Below are 16,959 nucleotides of genomic sequence, written 5' to 3'. Positions count from 1 at the left end.
AGAGCCCAGGGTGTCCCCAGAAGTCTCTGTGAGGATGATTTTGAATTTCTAATTCCCCATCTTCTGTGAACCACTATTCCCTGCTTGTGTGATTCTACAAATCAATCTCAGAGTTTCGTGCTTGCCAGATGAGCACTTTACCACAGCCATGTCCTTTCCTGATTTCCACTATCCCTGATGAGACTCTACATGCTTTTTCTCTCCCTTTGTTTCCTCTTCTGCAGTTAGCATTGAATAGGGTCTATGGGGAATGAACACAGGATCAAGGATGATCTAATTATAAATAGTACCTGTTTGTGTGTGTGTGTATGCACACACACACCAATCCTTTGTCAAGCATGACATTACATTGACCAAAAAAAAGTTCTTCAAGAGATGCTTCAGTGACTCTGTGGTTCTTGACAGATCAATAGCCTCATATTACTTTCACATATGTATGTCATGGGCTGGCTGGCTAGTTTTATGTCAACTTGACATAAGCTAGAGTTATCTGAAAAGAGGGAACCTCAACTAAGAAAATACTTTCAGAAGATCCAGCTGTTAAACATTTTCTTAATTAGTGATTGTTCAGGGAGGAACCAAACCATTGTAGGCAGAGACACCCCTGGACTGGTGGTCCTGGGTTCTATAAGAAAGCAAGCTGAGCAAACCATGAGGAACAAACCAGTAAGCAACACTCTTCCATAGCCTCTGCATCAGCCCCTGCTTCCAGGTGTCTGTCCTGACTTCCTTCAGTAATAGTGTAAGCCAAATAAACCCTTTCCATCCCAAGTTACTTTGCTCATGGTGTTTCATCACAGCAAAAGAAACCCTAAGACATGAGCATATGTACCACTGTATCCAGCTTCCAGTATACTTGAGAATGAAAGTTTAAGGTCCATAGAACCTGTATGTGAAGGGGTTTTCTTCTACAGCTGTCAAAACCTACATACACCAGACACCCTTCCACAGGGTGTGTAGTCCATCCATAAAGCAGGGGTATCAATGAACAAAGAAAAGGGACATGGGATGATCTTTTTTTGCACCTAGGAAACAGTCTCCATAATACTGCATCAAGTACCCTGTTGGGTATTTTCTAGGGTTACCCTAACAAAGTACCTACCACAAATGGGGTGACTTAAGGTACCATTCATATATTCTCCCAAGGTTCTGTAAGCTCAAAATTCAAACTGGACACATCAACAGAGTCCTTTTCCATCTCAGGACTCTCTGTGTGGATCTCTAACCAAACAGATTTACATTATGCTGAGTGGATAGTTTAACACAAGCACAATATTGTAGGGAGGGACAAATTCCTGAGACTGCTCAGCTGACAGTTCCAGTTGTAAGAAATATAAAATATGGCTCTTTTCTATCAAATACTATAAACCTTGTGTTTAGGACAAGGAGTTCAAGGAGTTCAAGGAGTTCAAATATTTCTACCTCTGCTACTTTGTAAGACTTTTATACAAATGTTTTAATCCCCCCCCCACCACCACCCAGTAAAACCTTTGTTTACACAGTGCCCCCCTGCTGCATTCCAAGAATTTAATAGCCTTGAGCAATGTGGTCCCTCCCCCCCCCCCACCTTCTTTCACTTTCTGTGCACCAATTCTTTTCAGACTACCAATTAAATTAAGGCTATGAGACCAGACCCCAGCCAATGGGTAAGCCACCACCTAAGTTAGAATAAAAGCCAAATGCACTTCTGCCTCTGTGTGTTCGCTCTTTTTCTAAAATTTGTTTTTCCGAAATAGGGTTTCTCTGCATAGGCCTGACTGTCCTCAAACTTGGAGGTCCACCTGCCTCTGCCTCCCTAGTTCTAGGATTAAAGGCATGCACCACCACTGCCTGTATCTGAACACACCCTCTGAATCCAGACAAAAATTTGCCTTGTCCAGGCATGTCAGCTGGCATGATGGTCTCTCTACTTGCAATCCTAAATGTATTTCTAATACAGTTTATGAAGAAAAAATGACAGGCATCTATTTGGGCAATACTTAGCTCAACTTCATGGAGCAAAATGTTCTAAAGGTTGAAATGTTGGGCAAGAATACCTCTAGCCATGCTTGGTTTCCCTTGTAATGACAGGAATGCCTCTGACATGCTCAACTCTTTCGAGATAGTTGTGGCTGAAAAGACAGGGAGGAAACCTTGAAGATGTATAAACTTAAAACTTTACCCCTAAAAATGCTTGCCCTAATTAGCAGTAAACACATGTGTTTTATACCTTTTTCAGGTTCCCGTGGTGGCCAGCCTCCTTGGTGTTCCCTAGTTTATAGCTACATCACTCCTCTGTCTTAGCTGTCTTCACAAAGTTCTGTATACAAATCTATATATCTGTCATACATCCATCTACACACCTAAATCTTCCTCTCTTCTTTTCTCTTACAATTACAGCAATTGCTTGATTTAGGACCCACTATTACCCCACATGATCTCATTTTAACTTCATCATATCTGCCAAGCTGAGGAGCTGGCTGACTAGGTAAAGGAGATTGCCATGTAAACATGAGGACCTGAAGTCAGCTCCCCAGGAGGTTTTAAAAAAGGAGGAAGATGTTTGAGGATGGCATCTGATGTCATCATCTGGCCTCTACATGCACACATGTGTACATGTGTTCACAATCAAATGTGTACCCATGCAAACACCACACACAGAGTTATAAAAATTGTAATAGTAAACAGCGCTTACTAACAATGTACCCTGAGCATAATCTATTTTGATTATGAACCTAGCCTTTAATGGCTGAGCCATCTCTCCAGCCCACCAAATATAATCTAAATAAATCAGACAGAAATACCAAATTGTGTAAAAGCAGCAATCAGAAATAAATCATCTTCAAGGCCTAAAAATCACAAAATCATTTAAAATACCAGCTTTTATGCTTCTGAATCATGAGGGCTCTAATGATAAACACTTCGCTCCTTTAGAAAGTCAAATTAGGACAGGTCCACTCTGTGCTGCATCTAACTATCCAACAGTCAGATTTCACACATCCTCCTCCAGGTCTAGCCAGGTGACTCTCCCTGACCTCCCCATCCTTATCTTCTCTCCAACCTTCAAGATCTAGCTTGGGGCCCACATTTAGTACACCTGCCTATTCTGTCCTACACAGCCAACAATCTCTAGACTTAGGCCAAAACACTCCCTAACCCCAAACTCAGTCAGATCCACTCCCACACTCCAGGCTTAGACCAGGAAGCACATCCAGTATGACAGCACAGTCCCCGCTGTCCACCTGACTTTACTTCCACCAAGCCATTTCCAATCCCAACCCAACTCACCCACACATCCTCTCTTTTTTCCCAAGCTGCTCTATCCATAACAAATTCAGAATCAACAGAAGTCTACACACCTAGATCTCATCACAAAAACAATAGTATGTATAATCAAGCCTTGTCTCCAAATCTACCACTTCTGCAGAAATGTTTGCCAATGACAATTACCTAGAGGAACCCCAGGATATGGAATTTAAAGGAACAATCATAAGTTTCATCAGAGAATTCAAGGACTTGAGGGAAGACACAAAGAAACAACTCAATGAAATCAAGGAGAAAGCATTTACAGAAAATCCTTTGCCTGAGCAATGCCCAAGAAATTATAAACATAAGACTAATGGAAATGACAGCAAAAATCCAGAAATTCAATACAGAGATAGAAACTTTAAAGAGGGCTCAAACTGAAATGAGGATGGGCTGTGGGACAATGGTTTTACTCTGTAAACATTTGTTTCTTGTACTTGTTTAAGAAAATGCTGATTGGCCAGTAGCCAGGCAGGAAGTATAGGCGGGGGAATGAGAACAAGAGAATTCTGGGAAGAGAATTCTGCAGTCTGCAGTCATGAACCAGATACAGAGGAACAAGATGTGACTGCCTCATTGAATAAGGTACCAAGCCACATGGCTAGTACAGACAAGAATAGTGAGTTAATGTACTATGTAAGAATGAGTTAATAAGAAGAGCCTGAGGTACTAGGCCAATCAGTTTATAATTGATGTAAACCTCTATGTGATTTCTTTGGGACTGAATGACTGCAGGAACGGGCAGGACAAAAACAAGGATGAAACTGAAAACCATGTAGCCCAATTAGAAGACTCGAAGGAAGGCCTTCAAGTAAAATAAATCAAGCATAAGACTGAATATCAGGAACCTGAAAATAACATACAGGATCTAGACCAAATAAGCAAGTAATATAAAAAAATCTTACCAATTTTTTAATACAGGAAATGAATATACAGTAAATGTGGAACATCATAAAAAGACCAAACCTTCAAATTATAGGCATAGATGAGAGAAAAAAAAAACCCAAGTCAGTGTCATAAACTAGATCTTCAACAAGATCATAGAAGAAAATCTTCCCTGACCTAAGGAAAAATACATAGATACAAGAAGCACACAGAACACCAAGTATACAAGACCAGAGAAGAGCATCCCACCACATATTATAGATAAGCACTAAGTATAAATAACCAAGAAAGTGTATTGAAAGCCAAAATAGAAAAAGAAATGAGGGTATCTTTATTTGCAGATGACGTGATATCTACATTGAAGATCCCAAAAATTCTATCAGAAAACTTCTAGACATATAAACAATTATAAACAATTTCAGCAATATGGCAAGATAAGGAATCAGCCTGCACAAATCAATAACTTTTCTCTCTTTTTTTTTCTTTTTCTTTCTTTTTTTTTTTTTGTTGTTGTTTTTTGAGACAGGATTTTTCTTTATAGCTTTAGAGAACTGACCTGGACCTCACGCTGTAGACCAGGCTGGCCTTGAACAGAGATCTGCCTCCTGCATGCTGGAATTGAAGGCATGCACCACCATTGCCAGGCCTCAATAACTTTTCTATACAACAACAGCAAGCATACAGAGAAGGAGTTCATGGATGCACTCCCCATTCACAAAAACCTCAAAGAAAACAAAATACCCAGGAACAAACCTAACCAAGGATCTCTGAAGAAAGAATTAGGGAAAGACACTAGAAAATGTAAAGACATGCCTTCCTTGTTCATGGAACTGATAGAATTAACATTGTGAATGACCATTTAACTGAAGGCTGTTTACAAATTCAATGCAATCCCAATCAAAATTTCCATCTCACTTTTCTCTGAAAAAAACTAGCCAAATATTTATATGGAACAAAATTGCTAAATAATCCTGAGTGAAAAGAACAATGCCAGAGGGAATAACAATTCCAGATCTTAAAATATATTACAGAGCCATAGTAATAAAAACAGTATTGTTCCGACACAAAAGCAGCCATATAGTCAACGGAACAAATCAATTAGGTGGTAAATATACAATTAAGAGTCTGATGTTCTGGGTGATGAGTAAGGACATCCCCTTGATGTAGGAAAAGGCAGTCAGTGGGTCCTCTGAGGACTCTGCCAGGGTAGATCAGGGATCCAGAAAAATAGCTCAAGTATATCTCCAAGGCATTTTTCTCATCTTCTTTTCCTCCCTTTTTCCTTTTCTTCCTTTGCTAAGCAGTTCAGAATCACCTTGACCTCCTGTTTGACCTCCTAAATACCTAAATTATAGGTGTGCACCACCATGCCTTGTTTTGCATGGTGCTGGGAATGGAATTCAGTGCTTTATGGATGCTAGGCAAGTGTTCTGCCACTGGGCTATAGCCGCAGCCCCAAAGATTGATTGATTGACTTGTTTGTTTATCTATTTATTTATTTTTGCTTTTTGAGACAGGGTTTCTCTATGTAACAGCCCTGGTTATCCTAGAACTAGCTCTATAGACCAGGCTGGCCTTGAACTCACAGAGATCTTCTACCTCCCAAATTCTGGGATTAAATGTGTGCACCTCCATTGCCAAGTTACCAATGATTTAATTTGAACTGAGATTTTAAGAATTATTTCAGCAGATGAAGGGTCAGCAGGCATCAACATTTAGATACTGTGCGTTGGCACTCAGAAACTGGAATGCAGTGTGGTGTTCCGCCACTTGATAGTGTTAAAGGTCATGTGATTCATGCAATGATGTAAACTGAGATTGCTATTTTCTGTTAGTAGCTGGGCGGTGGTGGCACATGCCTTTAATCCCAGCATATAATATATATATATATCCATATATGTGTGTGTATAATATAAATATTATATATATATATTTCATACAATGTATTATGATCATGATTTCTTCTCTCTTATCTCCCAGATTCTCCCCAACTCTCCACCCCATCTTAATCCAAACTTTCTTTTTCTCTCTCTCTTTAGAAAAAGGCAAACAAACAGAGAAAAAAACCAAATCATGAGAAACATGTAACGCATGCACACACACACAAAACCCATAAAAGCACAAACCAGAAGTCATAATATATAAACAAAAGAAATGTAAGGCTTTTAAAAATACCCCAAAAAACATTATGAGACAAAAAAAAAATACTGTTGAGTTTGTTTTGTGTTGGCCATTTACTTCTGGGAATGGGGCCTGCCCAGAAGAGTGGTAGAGTGGTGTGTAGCTGGGCGGTGTTGGTGCATACCTTTAATCCCAGCACCTGGAGGCAGAGGGAGCTGTGAGTTCAAGTCTAGTAAGTTCCAGGACAGCCAGGGCTACACAAAGAAACCCTTTCTCGAGTGGTGAAAAAAAAAAAAAAAAAGGAGTGATTTGTATAACCAGCAAGTCTCCTTTGGAGAAAATGTATTCTTCCTTTGTGAGCAGTTGTCAATTGTAGATAACTTCTTGGGGGACTTCTCTAGTCAGCACTGGAACCCCACATGGACCTGTGCATGTGCATACTGCCACATTTCATATGTGTGGCACACATGTCAGGTCTATAAGGGACTGATTCCTTTGTATCTTCCATTCCCGCAGGTTCTTACAGTCTTTCCACCTCCTTTTCCACATAGCTCCCTGAGCCCTGAGAGATGGGATTTGATGAGACATCTTATCTAAGATTGCGTGTTCCAAGGTCTTTCACTCACAGTACATTATCCAGTGTTCCCATCTATTGCAGGAAGAAGCTTCTCTGATGATGACTGAGGCAGACACTGATCTTTGAGTATAGCAGAATGCCTTTAGGAGTCATTTTATTATTAGGTTCCTTTAGTAGAACAGTAGTAAAAAGGATTTTACCTCAGGTCCCTTGGCTATCTAGTCTCATATTCTTGGCTTCCCAAGCAGTATCATTTGGGTTCCATCTAACAGAGTGGGGCATAACTCAAATCATATATTGGTTGGCTACTCCCACAACATTTGTGCCACTATTGCACCAGCATATCATGGAGTCAGGTCACCATTGTAGATGAAAGAGTTTTGAATTTGGTTAGTGTTTCCCTTTCTCTTCTGACAGAGTGCAGAGTATTTTACAGTACCATGAACACTGGTCTGTAGGAGTGAAGTCTTTAGTTAGGCACCAGCTTGACTTCTGCATGCTAAATGATCTATATTGGTATCTTCAGTAATAGGGCCTTACCATCAGTTTGTGGAGAGCAATGAATTGCTTTGACAAAAGCTGAAATTGGATGTTTCCAGGGAGCCCTTTTGGCCAACAACTCAAGTAAATGTTACCCATTCCTGGCACTGGAAATTTCACTTGGTATTCATCTAGTTGGGACTTTGTCTCCCCATTATTTGGTGATTCTACTTAGATTTCCTTCATATACATAAATATATTTTAAGAAGCTTCTACTATGTTAGGTTTCCATAAGACCACTTAAATAGCTGTTACTTTTAGCTATCCCTCCCAATATGCCCTATCTATTCCCTTCTTCCTATCTCCTCCCCCATTTAATACTCCCATTCCAGTCTCCCCCTTTTTCTCTCTGACTATATATATTCTATTTTCCTTCCTTGGGAAATCCTTCCCACTCCCAATCCCTTACTCTATACCTACCTAACCTCTGTGGTTAAATGGATTGTAGCTTGCTTATTAAAGGCTTAAAAGCTAAATCCATATATAAGAGAGAACATACCATATTTGTAATTTGGAGTCTGGGTTACCTCACTCAGGATGACTTTTTTCTAGTTCCATCCATTTACCTCTGGATTTCATATCTCTCTCTCTCTCTCTCTCTCTCTCTCTCTCTCTCTCTGAAAGAGTTTTTCTGTGTAACAGTCCTAGCTGTCCTGGTACTCACTTTGTAGACCAGGCTGATCTGCTGATCTGGAACTCACAGGAATCGGCCTATCTCTGCCTCCCAAGTTCTAGGGCTGAAGGCATGCACCACCACCAACTGGCCAATGATTTCATTTTTTAAATAGCTGAGTAAAATTTCATTGTGTAAACACACCACATTTTCTTTATCCATTCATCTGTGAATAAACATCTAGGCTGTTTGCAATTTCAGGCTATTATGAATAGAGCAGCAATGAACATGGTTGGGCACATGTCTCTGTGGTAGGATTAAGAACCCTTTCAGTATATGCTCAAAAGTGGCAGTGGCATAGCTGGATCTTGAGGTAAATAGATTTCCATCTTTCTCAGGAACCCCCACACTGATTTGTATAGTGGCTATACAAATTTTTTTTTGTGTGTGTGTGTTTTGAGACAGGGTTTCTCTGTAGATTTGGAGCCTGTCCTGGATCTAGCTCTTGTAGACCAGGCTGGTCTCAAACTCACGGAGATTCGCCTACCTCTGCCTCCCAAGTGCTGGGATTAAAGGCGTGCCCCACTACTGCCCGGCTTGTTCTCAATTTGGGTTACTTTTTTTTTCTTTTTCTAGGTTTTTTTTTTTTTTTTTTGAGACACAGTTTCTCTGTGTAGCTCTGACTGTCCTGGAATTCACTCTGTAGGCCAGGTTGGCCTCAAACTCAGAGACCTGCCTGCCTCCAGAGTGCTAGGATTAAAGGTGTGTACCACCCTGTTATCTGTTTCCTTGATGTCCAGTTTTTGTTTTGTGTAGTTTTTTATATATTTTAGATATTAGCCGTCTATTCAATGTATAGTTGGTAAGCATCTTTTCCTATTATGTAGGCTTTCACTTTGTCCAAATGAATGTGCCCTTTGCTGTGCAGAAACTTCTTAGCGTCATTAGGTCTAAATTGTTGATTTTAGTGCCTGTGCTAAAGGTATTCTATTCAGAAAGTCTTTTTGTGTGCCATATGATCAAGGCTATTCCCACTTTGTCTTCTATCAGGTTCAGTGTATCTGGTTTTATTTTGAGGTATTTGATCCATTTGGAGTTGAGTTCAGCATGCAAAACATTTATTCAAAGTTTGTTTAAACTTAAACCACTGTAAGCTGAGATATGTATGAAATGTCTGACCCAATGTTCTTTTTAAATCATATTAGTTATAATTTCCTAATGGACCTGGAAGTATTTAGATCTTACTTCACTTACTGCAATCATGACCTCCTGAGCAAGGACTTAAAGCTATTCTTAGAACAGAAATTTCAGTGTCTCCTCTAGCAAAAATAAACAAGCTGGAAACGAAAATATTTCTATCTAATGTACATTTAATTCTATTCCAATATTTAGTAAGTATAGCTCATGGTTCTGTAGGGGAAATAAGACAATGAGACACAATACCATCTTCTAGAAATGTACACAGTCCCATTAGAAGCAGACTCACTCAGTCAGTTGTGGTAGCCCACACTCTTTTTTGTTTTTTGTTTGTTTTGTTTGGTTCTTTTGTTTTGGGGGGCAGGGTTTCTCTGTATAGCCTTGGCTGTCCTGGAACTCACTCTGTAAACAAGACTGGCCTTGAGCTCAAAAATTCGCAGGCCTCTGCCTCCCAAGTGCTGGGATTAAAGGCTCAACCATTGCCCAGCTGCTGCTGCTGATTCTTCTTCTCTTCCTCCTCTTCCTCTTCTTGTAGCCCACACTCTTAATCTCAGTACTGGGAGGCAGAAGCAGGTGGATCTGTATGAGTTTGAGGAGAACCTGGTTTATATAGCAAGTTTTAGGCCAGTTAAGACTACAGAGTGAGAACTCACAAACAACAGTACTACCAGCAACAAAAGCAAGAAAAGAAACAAACTCAGCTCAAATAAACTATGAGTGGCAAGAAATGCAATTAAGTGTGGAAGGGAGAAGGCTCATGACTGTTTTGAAAAGGATATATTTTATCTAAATTTCTTTTTTACTTAGGGGGCATTATAGCCATTTGCTGTCTTTTATTGTTTTCTTTTGTGATCCCCTTATTTATAACTTCATTCACTGAAATGTAAAAAGTTGTTGTTTGTATGGGGTTTTATTTTTATTTATTTGTGTTTTGAGACAGGGTCTCACTATGTAGCTTTGACTGTCCTAGAACTCACTATGTAAACGACTGTGGCCTCGAACTCACAGCCATTGGGAAATAGAGACAGGAGGATCAAGAGCTCAAGGCCGTCCTCTACTTCGTAGCAAGTTTGAGGCCAGCTTGCTACATGAAACCTGTCTTTGATCCCAGCACAAGGGAGGCAGAGACAGGTGGAACTCTGTGAGTTCGAGACCAGTCAGGGCCTGAAAGATAGGAGGCACATATAAGATATAAGTCAGAATCTCTTATAGTGATTTCCTGCTGAGTTCTTTTTCTTCTCGCATTGTCTGTTTAAACAGTTTCAGATCAATAGGAAAGAAATCCATTTGATGTGTGCCCTTCAAGGGAGGTCTCTTCTCTCCCTGGCCAAACACCATCTATTAGTAATCAACCCTGAAAGGTAGAGGGCACGCCTTTTACCAAGGGAGTTCATCAGGTGTCATCAGCATTTGGAAAGTTCACATAAAGAAAACATCCAACTGCCTAAAAGAAGCCCTCTAAAGAAGGCCTGAATTTAGCCCTGTTTCACAAAGCCTAACATAACCAATGCATGGGTCAGCCAGACACCTGAACCTTGCCTGATTTCCTCCTCAAAGCCTCACAAAAAACAGATCTTTCATAGAAGAACAAAGTTCAAAAACAAACGGGAATATTTTGCTGCTTACTGAATGATTTGTAGTAGTAACCGGGCTTCAGTAGACAGTAAATGTTTTCAATGGAAAGATGCTTTAAAAAGATGATCCCCCACCTCATTTATTTTGGGGCTGCACATTGTAGACAGAAACAAATGACTGCAGTGGCAGAGTTGGTGTTTTGTTCTTGCTCCTGTTTCATTGCAGTCCCCATCTGAAGCTGCTGGAGAATGGTGACAGGTCATTGGGAGCAGAGGGTCTTCTTAGATAACACTGATGTTTGATGACTGACTAAGTCACCAAACACTAGTGCATTGCCGAGGGGTATGATTTCTTCCTTGCTTCCTGGCATTCTGTTTCTCCCACCTCTGCAGGTGTATGGGTGCTGCAGTTTGGTTAGTCTCCCAATTGTTTTTGTATTAGGAAAATAGAAATGGATTAGATCCCAAGAAAGAGGGTCATTATAAAAGGGCAAGCCTGTTCCCACCCGAACTTCTGTTTTCTGGCTTTACCATGTATAATGACTACTAGTGATTATCAACTGAAAAAGTTCTAGAATCACATAGGAGACAAGCATCTAAGCATTCCTATGAGAGATTATTTAGATTAGGCTAACTGAGGTGGGAAAACCCACCCTGAATGTGGGCAACACCATCTTAAGGGCTGAGGTCCAGGACTGAATGAAAAAGAAAAGGTTACGCAGGGGGATAGTGGCACACGCCTTTAATTCCAGCACCCGGGAGGCAGAGGCAGGCAGATCTCTGTGAGTTCAGGGCCAAACTGGTTTACAGAGTGAGTTCAAGGACACCTGGGGATACACAGAGAAACCAAGTCTCAAGAAAAGAAGTTAGCCAAGGACCAACATTTACCTCCCTCTGCTTCCTGACAGCAGATGCAATATGACCAGCCGCCTTAAGCTCCTGCCACACCGTGATGGTCCAAACACTTAAATTGAGCCAAACTAAAAGCTTTGTCTATAAAATTGCTTCTACCAAGTATTTTATTGTAGTACAATGAAACGTAACAGACCATGTGACAAATCCCACCTCTGATGCTGTGTACCATGTTCAAATGTATCTACAAGGCCCCCAACAAAGTCAAATGGAGAGGACCACATAACAAATCATGAGCTTTAGTCTCTGAAACCTTTCTTCATTATACTTTACCCAGCACAAAGTATTTGGTGATAGCAGCAAAGGCAGGACAGGGAGTTGTTAGTGTTCGGGGCAGGGTCTGCTTAGGGATTGACTCACAGGGCCATACCAACTGGAGACATAGCTGGGTAGGAGGTGTGTCTGAAACAGAAGAAGCCACATATTGAGAAGAAGGACCAGTGTGGGAGTTTTCAAGAAATCAGCACCAGTGAGAGAAGGTGACAATAAAACAGTTGTCTGTCACCCTGTGATTGTGGGGCTCGCTGACTGTAGCAGCAAGGCCAAGTGCCAGTTTGACATGGTAGGGAAGGCTTTTTAATACATCTGCTGTGATCTTCAGTGCTCCTTAAAGACGTATTAATCTTCCCCAGAACAGAAAGAACAACCTGTACAAACGCCCTTTCAGAACAGATATGTAGAGTGGTTAAACAATGGAACAGGATGTTCGTACAGCCTTGACCTTGGTACTTCAAATAAACTCTGCCAAGCTACAAACCTTTTGGATGTAGCAAAAAAATGGTGTAGAGCTCACGTTTCTAAGAAGACTTCATGTGAGAGCAAGAACCCTGTTTGTTGTTGCTTAAGGTCTTGATATACTTCCTGGGCTGGCTTTAAACTCCTCAGCTTACACAGCCTTCAGCTTCCCAAGTGCCTGGGTCCATGGGTACAGCTACTGTGTCTAGCTCAACCTGGCTTTAAGTTACTTCAATGGCTGTTTTCCACATTTGGCCTCTGAAAACTGAGACGGCATTATCCCTGTCCTAGGGGTAAGTTGGTTTCTGTGGTCAGAACTATGGCACACAGCAACTGACTAACAAATTGAAGCTCTGAGGATTCCTCTGCAAGATTTATCTGAAATGAGTGTAGGAATGTGAGCAGACACAACGCTCATAATAGGATTTGCTGTCTCCAGTGCAGAATGCAAAGTAAGGCAACTATGAAAAAGCTGGGGTAGGGTGTAGGGCAGAGAGACCTAAGAATTATTAAGGGGCTCAGAGTCTCAAAATAGAAAATGTGGGGTTGGACAATGATTCATCATCAATGTATTAGCTTTCTGTGGCTGTGACAAAATACCGTGGGGGACTAGGGAGATGGCTCAGAGGTTAACAGCACTTGCTACTACTCTTGGCAAAGGAACTGGGTTTGATTGGCAGCACTTACATAGTGGCTCACTATGGTCAGTTCTTGGTGCTCTCTTATGGCCTTCATGGCCACTGGGTATTCACATAATTTACATACATACATATACTCAGGCAAATCACTTATGCACATAATTTTTTATCTTAAAAATTACCATAGACAATGGGAGGTAGGGCTGGTGATATGGCGCAGTGGTTAAAAGCACTTACTGCTTTTGCAAGAGGATCTATGTGGCCAACACCCACATGGTAGTTTACAGCCATCTGTAACTATAGTTCCAGGGGATTTGATGTCCTCTTCTGTCCTCCATGGGCACATAAGCACCCGTGAAACACACACACACATCCATATAGGCAAAATAGTCACACACATGAAATAAAACAAATAAATAATTTTATTTTGATACAGGGTCTCAGTATATAGTACTGATTAGACTAGAACTTGCCTTGTGGACCAGGCTGTCCTTGAAGCCCTGGGAAAGACAAGGCCATCCAATACTAGATTAGATGACATGCATGTTGTTGGTAGTGTGAAAGGGCTGGGGAGATGGCTCAGTGGGGAAAACACTTGCTGTACAAGCATAAAGACCTGAGGGTGAGTTCCCAGTCCAGTTAAAGAGTGGGAGGAGTGAGAATATGAGCAAAGAGGTCAAGACCATGATGGGTTCACCCATTGAAACAGTTTGCCTGAGCTAACGGGAGCTCACCAACTCCAGCCGGACTGGGAAGGAACAAGAATAGGACAAAACTAGACCCACTGAATGTGGGTGACATTTGTATGACTGGAGTAGACTGTGGGGCCACTGGCAGTGGCACCAGGACTTATCCCTACTGCTTGTACTAGCTTTTTGGGAACCTATTCTCTTTGGATGGATACCTTGCTCAGCCTAGATATAGTGGGGAGGGCGTTGGACCTTTCCCAAAGCAATGTGCCTTACCCTCTCTGAGGAGTGGATGGGGGTGGGGTGGGGGGAAAGGCAGAAGGATCCGGAGGAGAGGAGGGAGGTGAACTGGGATTGTTATGTAAAATGAAAATAGGTAGTTTGTTTTCTTTCTAAAAAAATAAAAATAAATAAATAAAAGACCTGAGTTAGGATTTCAAGACCTATGGAAAACCAAATGTGGGGGGGCGCCTCTATAATCATAGCAGTCCTACAGTGAGATGGGGGTGGAGACAAAAGAATCCCATGAGGCAGCCGGGCGGTGGTGGCGCACGCCTTTAATCCCAGCACTCGGGAGGCAGAGGCAGGCGGATCTCTGGGAGTTCGAGGCCAGCCTGGTCTACAAGAGCTAGTTCCAGGACAGGCACCAAAAGCTACAGAGAAACCCTGTCTCGAAAAACCAAAAAAAAAAAAAAAAAAAAAAAAAAAAAAAGAATCCCATGAGGCTCATGAGCCAGGAGGCCTGGCACATGCAATACCAAACAACAAAGGCACTCTGCCTCAAAAAAGGTGGAAAGAGAGGACAACACTCAGGGTCGTACTCTGGTTTATATACGTGCACCATTGCAGGCTCACACCTACACTCCAAATATGAACATTCCAGAGAATAAGTTGCCGCAGCATCCTATACACCTTAGGGTACAGAGAAGATCTGATGGCAGTCAGGTTGTGGTTGAGGTAAAGAATTTATAACATAGCTGGGCAGTGGTGGCACATAACTCTAATCCCAGCACTCAAGGAGACAGGAGCGGATCTCTGACTTCCAGGCCAGCCTGATCTACAGAGTGAGTTCCAGAATAGCCAGGGCTACACAGAGAAACCTTGTCTTGAAAAACAAAAGCAAAAACAAAAACAAAAAGACCACAAACCAAAACAAAAAACTTAAAATGAGCTACCAAATTATTAGACCAGATGGTGGTGGTGCATGCTTTTAATCCCTGCACTCAGGAGACAGAGGCAGGCACATGCAATACCAAACATGAGTTGAAGCCAGCCTGGTCTACAGAGTGAGTTCCAGGATAGGCTCTAAAGCTACACAGAGAAACCCTATCTTGAAGAACAAACAAACAAGCAAACAAAATACAAAAAACAAAAAAAGAAACTAATACCTAGGAAGAGGGCGCAGGGAACAGTGATGTTTTGTAAAACTATCTGAAAATGCTCTCAAACTAAGGATATTTGTTCCTTGACATCTGGATTCATGTGCTAGCTATTTTTTCTTTCTTTCTTTTTTTTTTTTTTTTTTGGTGTTTTTGAGACAAGGTTTTTCTGTGTATCTCTGATTGTCCTGGATCTCGCTCTGTAGACCAGGCTGACCTCAAACCCACAGAGATTCGCCTGTCTCTCCCTCCCAAGTGCTGGGATTAAAGGCATGCACCACTACCAACCGGCACCAATGGAAGGTTTGAATGGAGCAAAGATGGTAAGGAGCAAATTGTCTGGCCTGACTGTGTTGAATCCAGTTTTTCCTCATATTTTTAGTGCAATGAGATAGCAGCAGCCTGTTGCTTTCAGAATGTCTTTTCTGGGCCTTAAGCATTCTGAGGCTGTCCACCCTCCATTCTCTCCATCTTTCCACGGGAATGAGACATTCTATTCTGCCTATCTAGAATATTCTCCCTGATTCCTCTTTGACTTGTGGCATCACATTAGAGCTCACTTTGAATATTACTCCCCTAGTAGCCTTTTGTGATTTTGATGTTAGCCCGAGACCTCCAGTAGAGGCACTGAGCTTCTATTGAAGGGGCCTGATTCCAAATATTAAAGAAACATACTTGTGATTGTTTAAATGAAAATAGGCCCCATAGGCTCATATATTTTAATGCAGTTAGTGAAACTATTTGGGAAGTTCTAGGAAGCATATACTTACTGGAGGAGGTGTGTCACCAGGAGTGAACTTTGAAGTATCAGAATCCCCCACCAAGCAGGATTTTAATCTCTCTTCCTCTCTCTCTCTCTCTCTCTCTCTCTCTCTCTCTCTCTCTCTCTCTCTCTCTCTCTCTCTCTCTCTCTCCCTCTCTGCCTGTTGCCTGCGGATCAGAATGTAAGCTGTTTGTTCCTGCACCATGCCTGCCTACTACATTCTCCCCACCATTATCATGAACTAAGCCTCTGAAACTGAAAGCCAGCTCCAGCTTCAGTAAGAGACCCTGTCTAAAAAGAAATAATAGGTCAGAGAGTGGTACAGTAGGAATTCAGCATTCTCCTCTGGCTTCCATGTAGAAACATAGGTTTACATAATCCTACACACATATCAGACACACATGCATGCACCACATGAGTAAACACACTCACGCAAACCAAGTTGAAGCTTGATTTCTACCAATACAGCCAAGAAAAGATGTTTGTTCTCTCTGTCTGGGATCAGCTACAGGGAGAATCTCACAAGGTGACAGATAAATATCAAATGCTCATGTTATTGCCCCAACCCACCCTTTCATATTTCATTTCCTCTTCATTACATCTCTTAGGGGAGGGTGTTACATACACAGTGGTAAATATGTACTGATTCCTAGTTATTAAGGGTATATAAGCTTACAGAGATGTGTAATGGTGGGTTCCTGCCTTTAAGGAATCCTCGGTTGTCCCCCTGCCACCGAGGATTGCCTTTCCTGTTTCTGAGATAAAATACTTGACAGAAGTAACAGTTTATTTTGACTTACAGTTTGAAGGTATTATTCATCATGGTAGGGAAGTCGTGGTAGCAGTTGCTTGAGGCAGCCCACCACATTGCATCTGCGGAGAGAGACGGATGCTGGTATTTAGCTTGCTTTCTTCTTTTTATTCAGTCCAAGACCTGTGGAATATTAAGGGTGAGTCTTCCCACTTCAATTAACCTAACATAGACACTCTCTCACAAACATGCCCAGAGGTGTGTTTCCATGGTGATTCTCGATTCCATCAAGCTATCAAG

General features: G+C 41.5%; 1 protein-coding gene across 1 annotated transcript in view; it reads right to left on the bottom strand.

Moving 5' to 3' along the window:
* LOC130867386 (F-box-like/WD repeat-containing protein TBL1X) overlaps window positions 1-16,727 on the bottom strand; it is a 188,471-nt gene extending 171,744 nt beyond the window's left edge. Inside the window, exon 1 of the mRNA XM_057759327.1 lies at window positions 16,709-16,727. The gene's annotated coding sequence lies outside the window, so the exon portion shown is untranslated. The remainder of the gene's footprint in view (window positions 1-16,708) is intronic.
* Between the last annotated feature and the right edge of the window lie 232 nt (window positions 16,728-16,959).

This window comes from Chionomys nivalis, chromosome X, assembly GCF_950005125.1.
Source record: "Chionomys nivalis chromosome X, mChiNiv1.1, whole genome shotgun sequence".
NCBI classification, from domain to species: domain Eukaryota; kingdom Metazoa; phylum Chordata; class Mammalia; order Rodentia; family Cricetidae; genus Chionomys; species Chionomys nivalis.
Note: the sequence above shows the minus strand (reverse complement) of the source record. Positions and strands in the feature narration are given on the sequence as shown.